General features: G+C 32.5%; 1 long non-coding RNA gene across 2 annotated transcripts; it reads left to right on the forward strand.

Annotated features, from left to right (window-relative positions):
- The first annotated feature begins 1,714 nt into the window (after window positions 1–1,714).
- Window positions 1,715–10,766, forward strand: LOC129923259 (uncharacterized). 2 transcript variants are annotated; one of them, XR_008775174.1, is made up of 4 exons: window positions 1,715–1,849; window positions 5,269–5,418; window positions 10,279–10,386; window positions 10,637–10,765. It is a non-coding gene; the product is annotated as an uncharacterized LOC129923259 (long non-coding RNA). The 2 variants fall into 2 exon arrangements; XR_008775173.1 differs by lacking the exon at window positions 1,715–1,849 and having other exon boundaries at window positions 4,978–5,418; window positions 10,637–10,766.
- The last annotated feature ends 284 nt before the right edge of the window (window positions 10,767–11,050 follow it).

An 11,050-nucleotide genomic window follows, 5' to 3' on the forward strand; every position in this document is an offset into this window, starting at 1 on the left:
TCCAGTTTTCGTTACTTAACAATGACGTTTTTGTGTGGAGATACTACATATATAAGTGTACAACTGGCTCAGGAAAAGGGCAGACAACACAGCATTAGAGAGATTGTACATACGAATAATTGTGGTGTTTCATTGTCTGAATACAAAACTAGATTCTTTCTTGAAATAAAGATAAGATTAGTTGAATACAGTGTAGAATTCAAAAATGGTACGTGAGGGGAAAGCGGATCTATAATACACGGTAAAAGAAAAAAAAAATACAATAAAATCAATTGTTAAATATTCAACGTTCTTAATACCTTTTTTTAACCATTTGTAACATCTGTAGATATAGTCAGTGTTACATTCCTCAGTAGTATCCGCTGCAACATCCAATCATGTATATGCAACGCATCCCCAGCTGTGACCTACATATTTTGAAACATTCCAGGGCAAGCATAGCCTATCCTATGTCTGCTGGAGGTCGATTTAGATTCTCTTTTCGCCGTCTGCGCCTGTCCTTGGCAGCGGGTTATCTTTTGGTCTGAAATGTAGCCTAAATAGATCCTGATGTAATCACAAGTGAGACCATTATGGGATGTGAGGCAGTGGACGTTAGGGTCGGAGATTGAGACACAGAAAGACGCGTCTTCACTGGGCTTCTGGGTTGTATTTTGTTTCATGTGTTCAAGAGATTTTACCTTCACCACTTCACTTACACCATTTCACTTTCACTATTTCAATTTCACTTTCACAATTTCACTTTCACTATTTCACTTTATCTGTTTAACTATTTCCCTTTCACTATTTCACTTTATCTGTTTGACTATTTCACTTTCACAAATTCACTTTCACTATGTCACATTCACTATGTCACATTCACTATTTCACTTTCACTATTTCACTTTATCTGTTTGACTATTTCACTTTCACAAATTCACTTTCACTATGTCACTTTCACTATTTCGCTTTCACTATTTCGCTTTCACTATTTCACTTTCACTTTCACTATTTCACTTTCGTTATTTCACTTACGCTTTACTTACATCTCTACTGAAATTAAAAGCTGTCTATAAAATGAAGTCTATTTTTGTTGAAATGACAAGTATATTCAAGTTTTAATCCAGATCGACATCAAGAATATTGTTCACATAAACATGTTTAATTGGACTAGCTGTCTGGGGGCTACATAGCGGGGACGGCTTTAAATACTTGGACCCTCAGGGGAAGTGAATTTGGTGGCCTCCAAATGAAATAAAATAATAAACAGCGAACAAAATAAAATAACTCAATTTATGTAAAACCAGGTCTACTAAAACAACACGTTTCGCTATTTCTTCACTAAAAAATGTGTATGACTTCTGTGCGAGGCCCCCCAACATTCGGAGGCCCTTGGCCGCTGCCTAGTTTTTCTATGCCTGTCCTGATAGCGGGCATCGGTAGAAGCGTCCCCCCCCCCCCAACTCTCAAAGAAACGCCTATGAGTACACTTTAAAATGACGCAATACCTTCATTTCCAATTGAAATTGAAACGAACAAAGGACGATTGATTCCTTGTAGATCTAGAGAGAAAAGCTTTTCGTTAACTTTATAGCATTAAGGATTATCTATAGAAGCTTACCATCTATAGGGACACTGTGTTCAATAAGCATTCAGAAAAGTAATCTTGAATTTTTAATCAATCTTATTATACTCTTGTGGCTATTGGATCTACCAATACATGTGTTGTTGTTTTTCACAGCGCAAAAGTTTCGAAACGACATAGCAAAAACTCGTGTATTATTTCCTAGGATATATATATTTATATATGCGGATATGTTTTAAGAACATTGTAATCTGTATCTGTTTATTTTTAATGATATATTTTATGGTATGTTATTATTGTAATGAAGAAAAAAAATTCAATTCTAATGGCGCTTTTTGGTGACATAATGAAAGTGGGGAAAAGAAAATAGTGAAATAAAAAAAAAAGGAATATTTAGTGAAATAAAAAAAAATGTAGATATATCACAATCGTACTATAGTGAAATAGAACGCACAAAATAAGAAATCAATACGGAAATAGTGAAATTTAGAAAATATAAAAATGTATATATACTATATATTATATAGTGAAATGTAGATAATAGTGAAATGTAGATAATAGTGAAATGTAGATATAGTAAAATGTAGATATATAGTGATATGTGGATAATAGTGAATGTGCATACAGTGAAATGTGGATAATAGGGAAATGTGGATAATAGTGAAATGTAGATATAGTGAAATGTGGATAATAGTGAAATGTAGATAATAGTGAAATGTAGATATAGTGAAATGAGGATAATAGTGAATTGCAGATATAGTGAAATGTATATAATATTAAGTTTCCTTTCTCCCAGATACCACCCCCTAACTGGTCCATAAATGAGATTGGACCAATGCCCATGCTAAGCCAGCGGATACTACTGTGGTACCAAATATCGGTCTGTTTTGTTTCCAAAACTTCAAGTACTTCTGGGAACTCAGGAACTGCCTGTGGTTAAGATTGATAAGTTTGATGACTAAAGTTTCACTAACATGTTTTATAACAAGTTTAAAACTTTCCCGTTTAGATTTATGATTGGGATATTAATCTTTAACCCTTGAAACGCGTATGGTAGATTAGCCTCTAAACATCAGAATTGTAATTCCATTTTGTTTGCGCTCACTGAAAAACAGCTCAGCACTTTAATAGAGGCTCATCAGTTGTTACGAGTTTCAGTCTTGTTCCAACGCAATACTCTCCACACAGTTCTTCATAGCATTGAATAAATACTGGCATGAGTTTGTGCCTTGGACTGAATGTTTCAAAATATTGCCAATAAGAGTAATCTTCATTGACTTTAAACTTATGAAATAACACGTAGAGACAATGTTTCTTTAGTCTCTTCATCTCAAGTGATAAGAATCAGAAGTTTCAATAAGCCTACTTATTTATTTATGTATTTATGTACATATATATATATATTAATATAATCTATGGACACACCTGATTTCTGTAAGTGTCAGTGGGCCGCATGTGTTAGAGCTTATTTTATCATTTAAAAAATATTGCGATCACATTATATCTACATTTCACGATAAATTCCCATTATATTCCAATATATTGACACATCATTATATGTCTTCCACTCTTTCACATTTTTACTACATAGGCTTTTCACTATTAGTGGGTGGTATCTGGGAGAAACTTTTCAGTGTTGCCCTTAGGCGCTCAGTAAACACAACTTTGCTCGAGTCAGGTGTCGAACCTCGAGCCCCCTTCATAGGTAGCCAAGAAAAAACAAATTCAAGCGTACTTAGCCTCTCGACCACGCTTCCCCTGCTAACGAAGAGTGAAAGACAGACTGCGTGTGTTTCCTTGCAAGTATATTATAGCTTTTATATAGCGCTACTTTCATGCTTATAGCATGCTCAGAGCGCTTTTGGTCCAATCTCATTTGTGGACCAGTGGGGGGGGGGGGGGGAGGGGGTATCTAGGAGTTGGTTTTCCGTGCTAGGGTTAGGGTGCTGCCTTTAGGCGCTCAGTAAACACAACTCTGCCCGAGTCGGGTGTCGAACTTCTAGGTAGCCAAGCCAAGCCAAGTTCAAGCGCACTTAGCCTCTCGACCACGCTTCCCACTACATGGAAATGAAATGAATGTGCATGTTAAATATTTTCATTCCTCCAGGCAAGCAAGTGAAACCAATTTTTTATCATTTTCCTTTTCTGAAAGGTGAAACTATTTCTAGCGAAATGGTTGAAAAGTCGAAGACTTCTATGGATTTTTTTATTGTGGAATTTGAAAGCAAATTTTAAGTCGTCAAAAAACTAATCAAGTGTAAGAATAGGTCGATGCTGACTGACTTTAAATTTGTCAGTAGTCACGAGGATAACAACTACTAAACCACAGTTCCGGAACATTTTGCAATAGTATAAATAGTTAAATACTTTACATTAAATACAGCTTCGCAAATACAGTGAAATGTTGTGATGTAAAAAGACTATAGTAAACTTTAAACAAAATTTCGTAAAATTAGTTTTAGAAATAGCCAACTCTTGCCATTCTTAATTGGGAGTGTAAAAAAAATGAAAAGTAAAATGTATCATACAGTAGCGATATTAATGTGTATTATTGCATTGGTTGAATGCTGAGTGGCTGTTTTTTAGAAACCCATTCAAATATTTTAAGAGGAATGTGACGAGTCTTGTTGAACGAAAAAAAAAATCGCTTTCAAACATTCAAAAGGAGGGGGGAGAGTATGCGTCTACAGAATAAATAAAATTAATAAAAATTCACACTAAAGCCTAATATCACGAGATGCTTAGCATCAACGACCTAGAAAGGGGGAGTCCATTGTACATGTAGCACCCCTCCCCCATATCGATTCTTTTATCATCTCATTGGTTCAAATCTCCATTGCCCGCTTTCCCATTTTTTTCGCGTTTCGCCTTTTTTTTACTTGTAATGCTTGCTCGTGTACGGTATTAACTCTTTCTCTCCTAACTGACGCTACCCGCGTTGATTCCACCAGAATGTGGTAAATAATTACGGAGAGAAAGAGTTAAATTATAACATTTTTTAAAGAAGTGAACGAGAACAAGAGGCTAAAATGTGGAGACTGTAAGCAAATGTAGACCAGTGGTATTGCGATCTCAAATAACTGCCAAGTTTTTAATCCGACCAAATTGATCGCCTCATTTTAGACTGCAGGAATCAAAGGTCGAGATGTTGAACAGCTTGCTATGTTTCCATTGGCCAAAATATGTTGACCCCTAATTCGATTCTAGTTTTAAATTAAATGTAATTCAACATACACTTTAAAATTCAAAGTATAATGAATATGCAAAATAAATAGGTCAGTATTATTTTTTTTTGTCGCGTCTAACATTAAAGAGTATCTTGTACGTATTTATAGCTAACATGAAATTCCCGATTTTTCATCCGATTCTTAAAAAAAAACAAATTTATTTTGGTTAGGGGAGGGATTTATATAATCTTTTTATTAAACTAATATATTTTTATTATTTCATTATCATTTGGCTAGAATTTTATTAAATGTTAATATTAAATATTAAATAATTTTAATGCTAACCAAAAAAAAAACTAGTTAATTTCTCAAAGTTTGTTTCACTTTGCAGTCCAATTTATAAGCTTATTTAGTTCGGATATGACGTATCAAAATTGTACCTGACACTATAAGGTCAAATCACAATATCACACGATTCTAAGATAATGGCTAGGGTGATGACTTCAGAAGGTTCAAATAGTCTGACTCCATTTTCAGGTGTTCAGTGCTCCGATGAAAGACAATATGACATCTGTCTGTCTATGCCAGGAGTGCAGGAGACAGCTGAGGAAAGCTTTATAGACTTACGTTCGTCTGCAAGATGTACTCGTTCGATTGACGCCATTTTGAGATCCACAACATCAAATGGTATTTTTGTTTTTTTAAGTAAGCCTCTTAGGCCTTTTAAAATATGGGATATATAACGAACTGTTCTACAATGCTTCCTCTAATCTGAATGTTAGTATATCTTATAATGTAGAGACTTTCCTTCAAAAGACATGACATTAAGTCCAACGCGTATTCATCTAGTACATACTAATTAAAGACTTAACTCATTGGTTTTCCTGGCTAATCCAGGCAACCTGCTTAATGATGTAATGGTACCAGGAGCATTGTATAAGTTTGACCTAGAATTTGGAAAAATAAATGTGAATTTATTTTTGTGTCTTTCTGAGTATTTAATTAGCTTGTGTTTTTGCAATTGTTAATTATGGTTCTGTGTTTCATGTATTATAGCTACTTTACTTATAATTCTCCTGTCCTGAAGTGCCTCTAAATTTAGTATATTGGGATCCAGAAAATATGAATATTCATTTCTTCATTTGTGTTTTTATTATGTAACTCCAAACAGGTGACGGATATTTTAATATAAGTCGAACCAAAGCTTATTTGTATTTTAGTTCTATTTTCTTGTTTATTTTTTCTTTAAAAAATTGTTTTAATTAACCTTATACTTTTTTTAACTTAAATAATCTTGTAATTGTGGGGATTACATTTTTTTTTTTTTATTTATATCAATAATAGTAATTTCTTCGATTCCAAAGATTTAGGAAGGGTGCATTGTTTAACATGACTAAACAAACACAGTTGAGACCTGCAAGTCGCAGTAACACGGGAGGTGGGGGTGGGGGGAATAGGTATTTTATGTAGACTAGAAACAATACCAAGCATAAAATGGTTCTTCGAGGTACACCTGAGTTTGCTCTTATTGGTATTGGTGTTAGAGCCATTTATTTGTACAGCCTGTTTTCTCTTTTTTAATGATTGTGAGTGATTATGCATTGTAATGGATCAGTAATATTAACATATTTTAATTTTGTAAGCAAACTACTCTAATGCCCGAGTAAAATCATCATTAGTTCAATTGTATTTGTGTCCCTTGAAAAGTCATCATTTAAACCGATTAGTTGAGTTTCACTTGACCTGAATTTCCTGCATCCATGTTAGTGTGGAGAATGCCCATTTAGTTTAAGGGGACATAGGAGTCGGAAAGAAGGGAAAAAAAAAGTTCTTCATTTTGACTAAAAATTTTATATTATCTTAATAGTACTTAATTAAACAATTGAAAAAAAGATAGTTTTTGGCTTTATAACTTTACTGGTTGTCATGGAAACAATCCAAGATGGCCGCCAAACAAACTATAATTAAAAGCTTTATAACTCAAAAAATACTTAAGATAAATTAATAATTTTTACACACAAATATCATACATGACAAGTATTAAAAACGCATGAAGGGAAATTTTGTTATCTTTTATTGTCTTTTTTTAATGATTTTTTTAGTGTTGCAACCTTGAAAAATACATAAATATTTCATAATTCTAAACTTTGAAACGCTAAAGCACAAAAAAAAACTACGTCAAATATCAAAAAGTTTCTGCATGCGTTTGTAGATATCTATGTACAGAATAAGTCTGCCAAATATGAAGTATGTACCTCTAGTAGTTTCAGAGCCTTAGCGTTTGGCAGATAGAGATATAATACAAAAACAAAAAAAAGAAGAAAATGAAAAAAAAAAAAAAAAAATTCAATTACAAAAATTTAGTCAGGAAAATACTAGATAACAGGTATGTAATTTATAGGTTGGTATAATAACTATCTGAAAACATTATAAAAATAGCTATATTTAGTAAAGGGCATATTCTAAATTTCATATAAGTATAGCAACCAATTGGTAAAATAAAACGTAAATTGTACGCAATTGTATTACAGAGTAATATTTCAAACAAAAATCCAACTTACGCAAATATCAAAAAGTTTTTGCATGCATATGTAGATATATATGTACAGAATAATTATGCCAAATATCAAATAAGTTCCAAAACTAGTTTCAGAGCCTTAGCGTTTGGCAGATAGAGATATAAAACAAAAATAAAAAAAAAAAAAAATTAAAAAATTCAATTACAAAAATTTATTCAGAAAATCACTGAATAGCAAATATATGTTATTTACACTTTAGTACAGCAGCTTTTAAAAATAGCTATTTAGTATATTCCATCCAGATTACATTATAAAATAATATATTATATACCTGGTATAACATAAAGAAAAAAAAATTTGATAAGAATATAGGATGTACCGGTGTGCAATCTAAAAACCCAAACAATTTGCAACAATAAATATTAAAGAAAAGAGCTTGCTTGAAGTTCACAGAAGATTAAAATGAACAAAAATGTCAAACAAAAATGTCATATATATATAACAATGTCAAATAAGAAAAAAAGCGTATGGTATGATATCCTAAAGGGCATAACTTTTTGACATCATACATTATATCAGCAATTCTAGCATCTGATGTGGCGTTTTCTAGACTTTAACTTTGTTGCGTTATAAAAAGAAAAACCAGCTACTAGTGATGGGAACTAAACTAAATTTTTTTAGTTAAACTTTGGCCTTAACTATTTTTGTTTTAGTTAAACTAAAAGTTAACAACTTTTTAGTTAACTTTTGCCCAACACTACCAGCTACACACAAATAGGACCCTAAGCAGTAGCCCTAGGAACAAGTAAATATCAACAAGCAGCTTGTTTTCAAATATTGTGATACTCATCCGACAGACTCAACCAGAAATCAGTTAGTGGTTGATCTTTGTATTTCTCTTTCGATGTAGAGTAAGAATATGGATCAGAATATAGATCAGTTCACAGTTAACAGTGATTTAAAGATATTTATCTTGTTACTAAGAAGAACTAATTTCCTCGTCCCATATGCTAGGACAAATTCTCTTTCTTCCCTAGTGCTATTAGAGCATGGAATGGGGTGCCTGAGCTAGCCAGGAAAACCAGTGACCTGGCAGAATTTAAGTCATTGGTTAATATGCATGACTAAATGCATGACGCGTAGGACGTAATCATCTTCTTTTTTTTTTGAAGTAACGAACGTCTGTATTATATAAGATAAGATAAGATAAATCTTTTTTTTTCTTCATTTACTTTTAGATTAATTCACGTGTTATTCCAGTGGTTCGAGGAACACCTAGTCAGTTTTCCGGAACACTAGAGGGTTTAGCGTAACAACGGTTGGGAAACAGTGCCTTAATCTAAGTCAGCGGTTCTCAACCTTTTAAAAGTCATTAAGCCATAGATATGTATATAAGCGAGAGGAGTTTAGCTTATCTTCTTCTTATCTTATATTATACAGACGTTACTTCAAAAAAGAAGATAATTACATTTAGTCATGCATATTAACCAATGACTTAAATTCTGCTAAGTCACTGGTTTTCCTGGCTGGCTCAGGCAACCCATTCCATGCTCTAATAGCACTAGGGAAGAAGGAGCACTTGTACAAATTTGTCCTAGCATATGGGACGAGGAATGTGCTTATTGATGTGACGGGACTATTAGGTCCAGGACTCTGAGTCATATAAGAATGAAGGTAGGACTACAGCACTGTGAACTTTTACTGTCTACTTCTTCGTCTAGTTTGTCATTTATAGTACTTCCCAAAGTAGACAAACTTTTTAACATACATATAAAATGCGTTTATATTTTTTTTCAAGTTTATACTTTAAAAAAAAAATACTCAAATTTAAAATATAGTTTAATTTTTTTTAATTAAAAAAATAAGAAAGAAAAAAAGTCAGACTTCTTATGATATACAAAGTGTTTTGCTGAATACTCCAAATATGCGAAGTTTTCCGTTATTGAAACAGGTTGGGAACTACTGGATTAAGAGATGCCTGAAAAACATTTCAGAATACGTGTGCTAGCTCGTTGCTCATTGATGAATGTCCCGCTGCTTTGTTTGTTTTTATGTTGGCGAAATGTTTTTGGATCCTGTCTTCTTGTAAATCTATATCTCCTATATTTTCGGCTTCGTTTAGATATGTTTTAGTCTCTTAGGGCTGAGAAGGCTGATGCAAGGTTTTATTTTATAATTTTTTTTTACTCTATATTCATTATCACTATGTATGAAGTTATATTCTCCTTTCCATGGGGCTATTCTTCAATTTTTCCATTTCTAAGATTTGATGTATGACCATTGATTTCTATCCTTAGAATTTAATTTGGATTTATTCACTCTTCAGTTGTATGATTACATTTTTGGGTTAGGTGTTTAAATTTAGGATACCTTTTTATTGACTCTTTCTTTGGAGCTTTTAAATATAGTGTCATTCTGTTAGCAACTTGTTTTATTTTGCTGGTGCCTATCGCGTTTGAGTTGCGTCCCATGCTGTATACTAAATGTTGATCTAAGGATCTGATTAATAGTAATAGTTGGTATTGTAATAAAAAATTCAGAAGCGGGGCCTCACTGGGGCGCACGCGCACGCCCTTATCGATATTAGTGTTGTTTATATTTGATATTGCTTAGTTATTAAACTCCTGTAAGCTGTGCAATGTCATGAATTAAATGATGTTACTATTTAAGGATATATAATTAAATACAATTTAGGAGCCTAATAATATGGTTGTTTATATTTGTTATTGCTTAGTTATTAAACTCCTGTAAGCTATGCAATGTCATGCATTAAATGATGTTACTATTTAAAGATATGTAATTAAGTGTCCATTAGAAGCCTAATAATATGGTTTTTTATATTTGTTATTACTTAGTTATTAAACTCCTGTAAGCTGTGCAATGTCATGCATTAAATGATGTTACTATTTAAAGAGATATAATTAAATGTTGATTAGAAGCCTAATAATATGTTTGATTGATTAAAAATTCTTTAAACGGTTTTTACTATATAAAATTATCAATTATTTTTTCTTACCTTCTACCCCAGCACCCAGATCTGATGTGGAAGTTATTGAAATCGTTTCGACATCTTCGGAAAGCAGGAGATTAATTCCACAGAATCAGTAGTGTAGACCCAAAGTAACACACGTAGAGGGTAATATTTTGTTGTTGAGTGACCTGTGCAACTGTAGAAATTATACAAACTTACATATCATGTTAGTACTGTATATAGTGATAGTACTGTATATAATGATAGTACTGTTTTCATTCAGTTTGGTGTTTAAAACATAGTAGGAATCCCAGTATTTACACTATGTAACTCCCAGTTGTATTACTGTTTGTTAATTATTGTTGCGTTTGTTAAATAAATACTGGTTTGTGCATTTATACTTTTTTTTTTTCAGGATACCTCAGTACCGCTTGTCACTTCCAATGTCAAGCTGTCAATATCATTGGAATCTTTGGATTGTCGCCTCTTTTGTGGGTTTTTTAAGCCTCTTTTTTTTTTTTTTTTTGGTTCTGTCTTTTCTTTTGTTTTTTTTAAATTAAAAAAAAAAAGGGGGGGGGGACTTACCTTTTTGTTCCTTTTCAGCAATATCTCCCTTTTTGTTGTACTATAACTGTATACAGTACTTGTAATAGTTATTGTGTTTAAAATTGTGTTATATGTTTTATAACTGGATGTATACTTAGTACTTTTTATCAATGCAGTATACATTGAAAAGGGAGATAACAAATGTTATGTTCTGTGAAGTGTTTAACGAATGATATACAAACCCTTTTTTAAATCAAACTAATGAAATTAAAAACAAACTTTA

The sequence above is a fragment of the Biomphalaria glabrata genome, chromosome 16 (genome assembly GCF_947242115.1).
Source record: "Biomphalaria glabrata chromosome 16, xgBioGlab47.1, whole genome shotgun sequence".
In the NCBI taxonomy this organism is placed as follows: domain Eukaryota; kingdom Metazoa; phylum Mollusca; class Gastropoda; family Planorbidae; genus Biomphalaria; species Biomphalaria glabrata.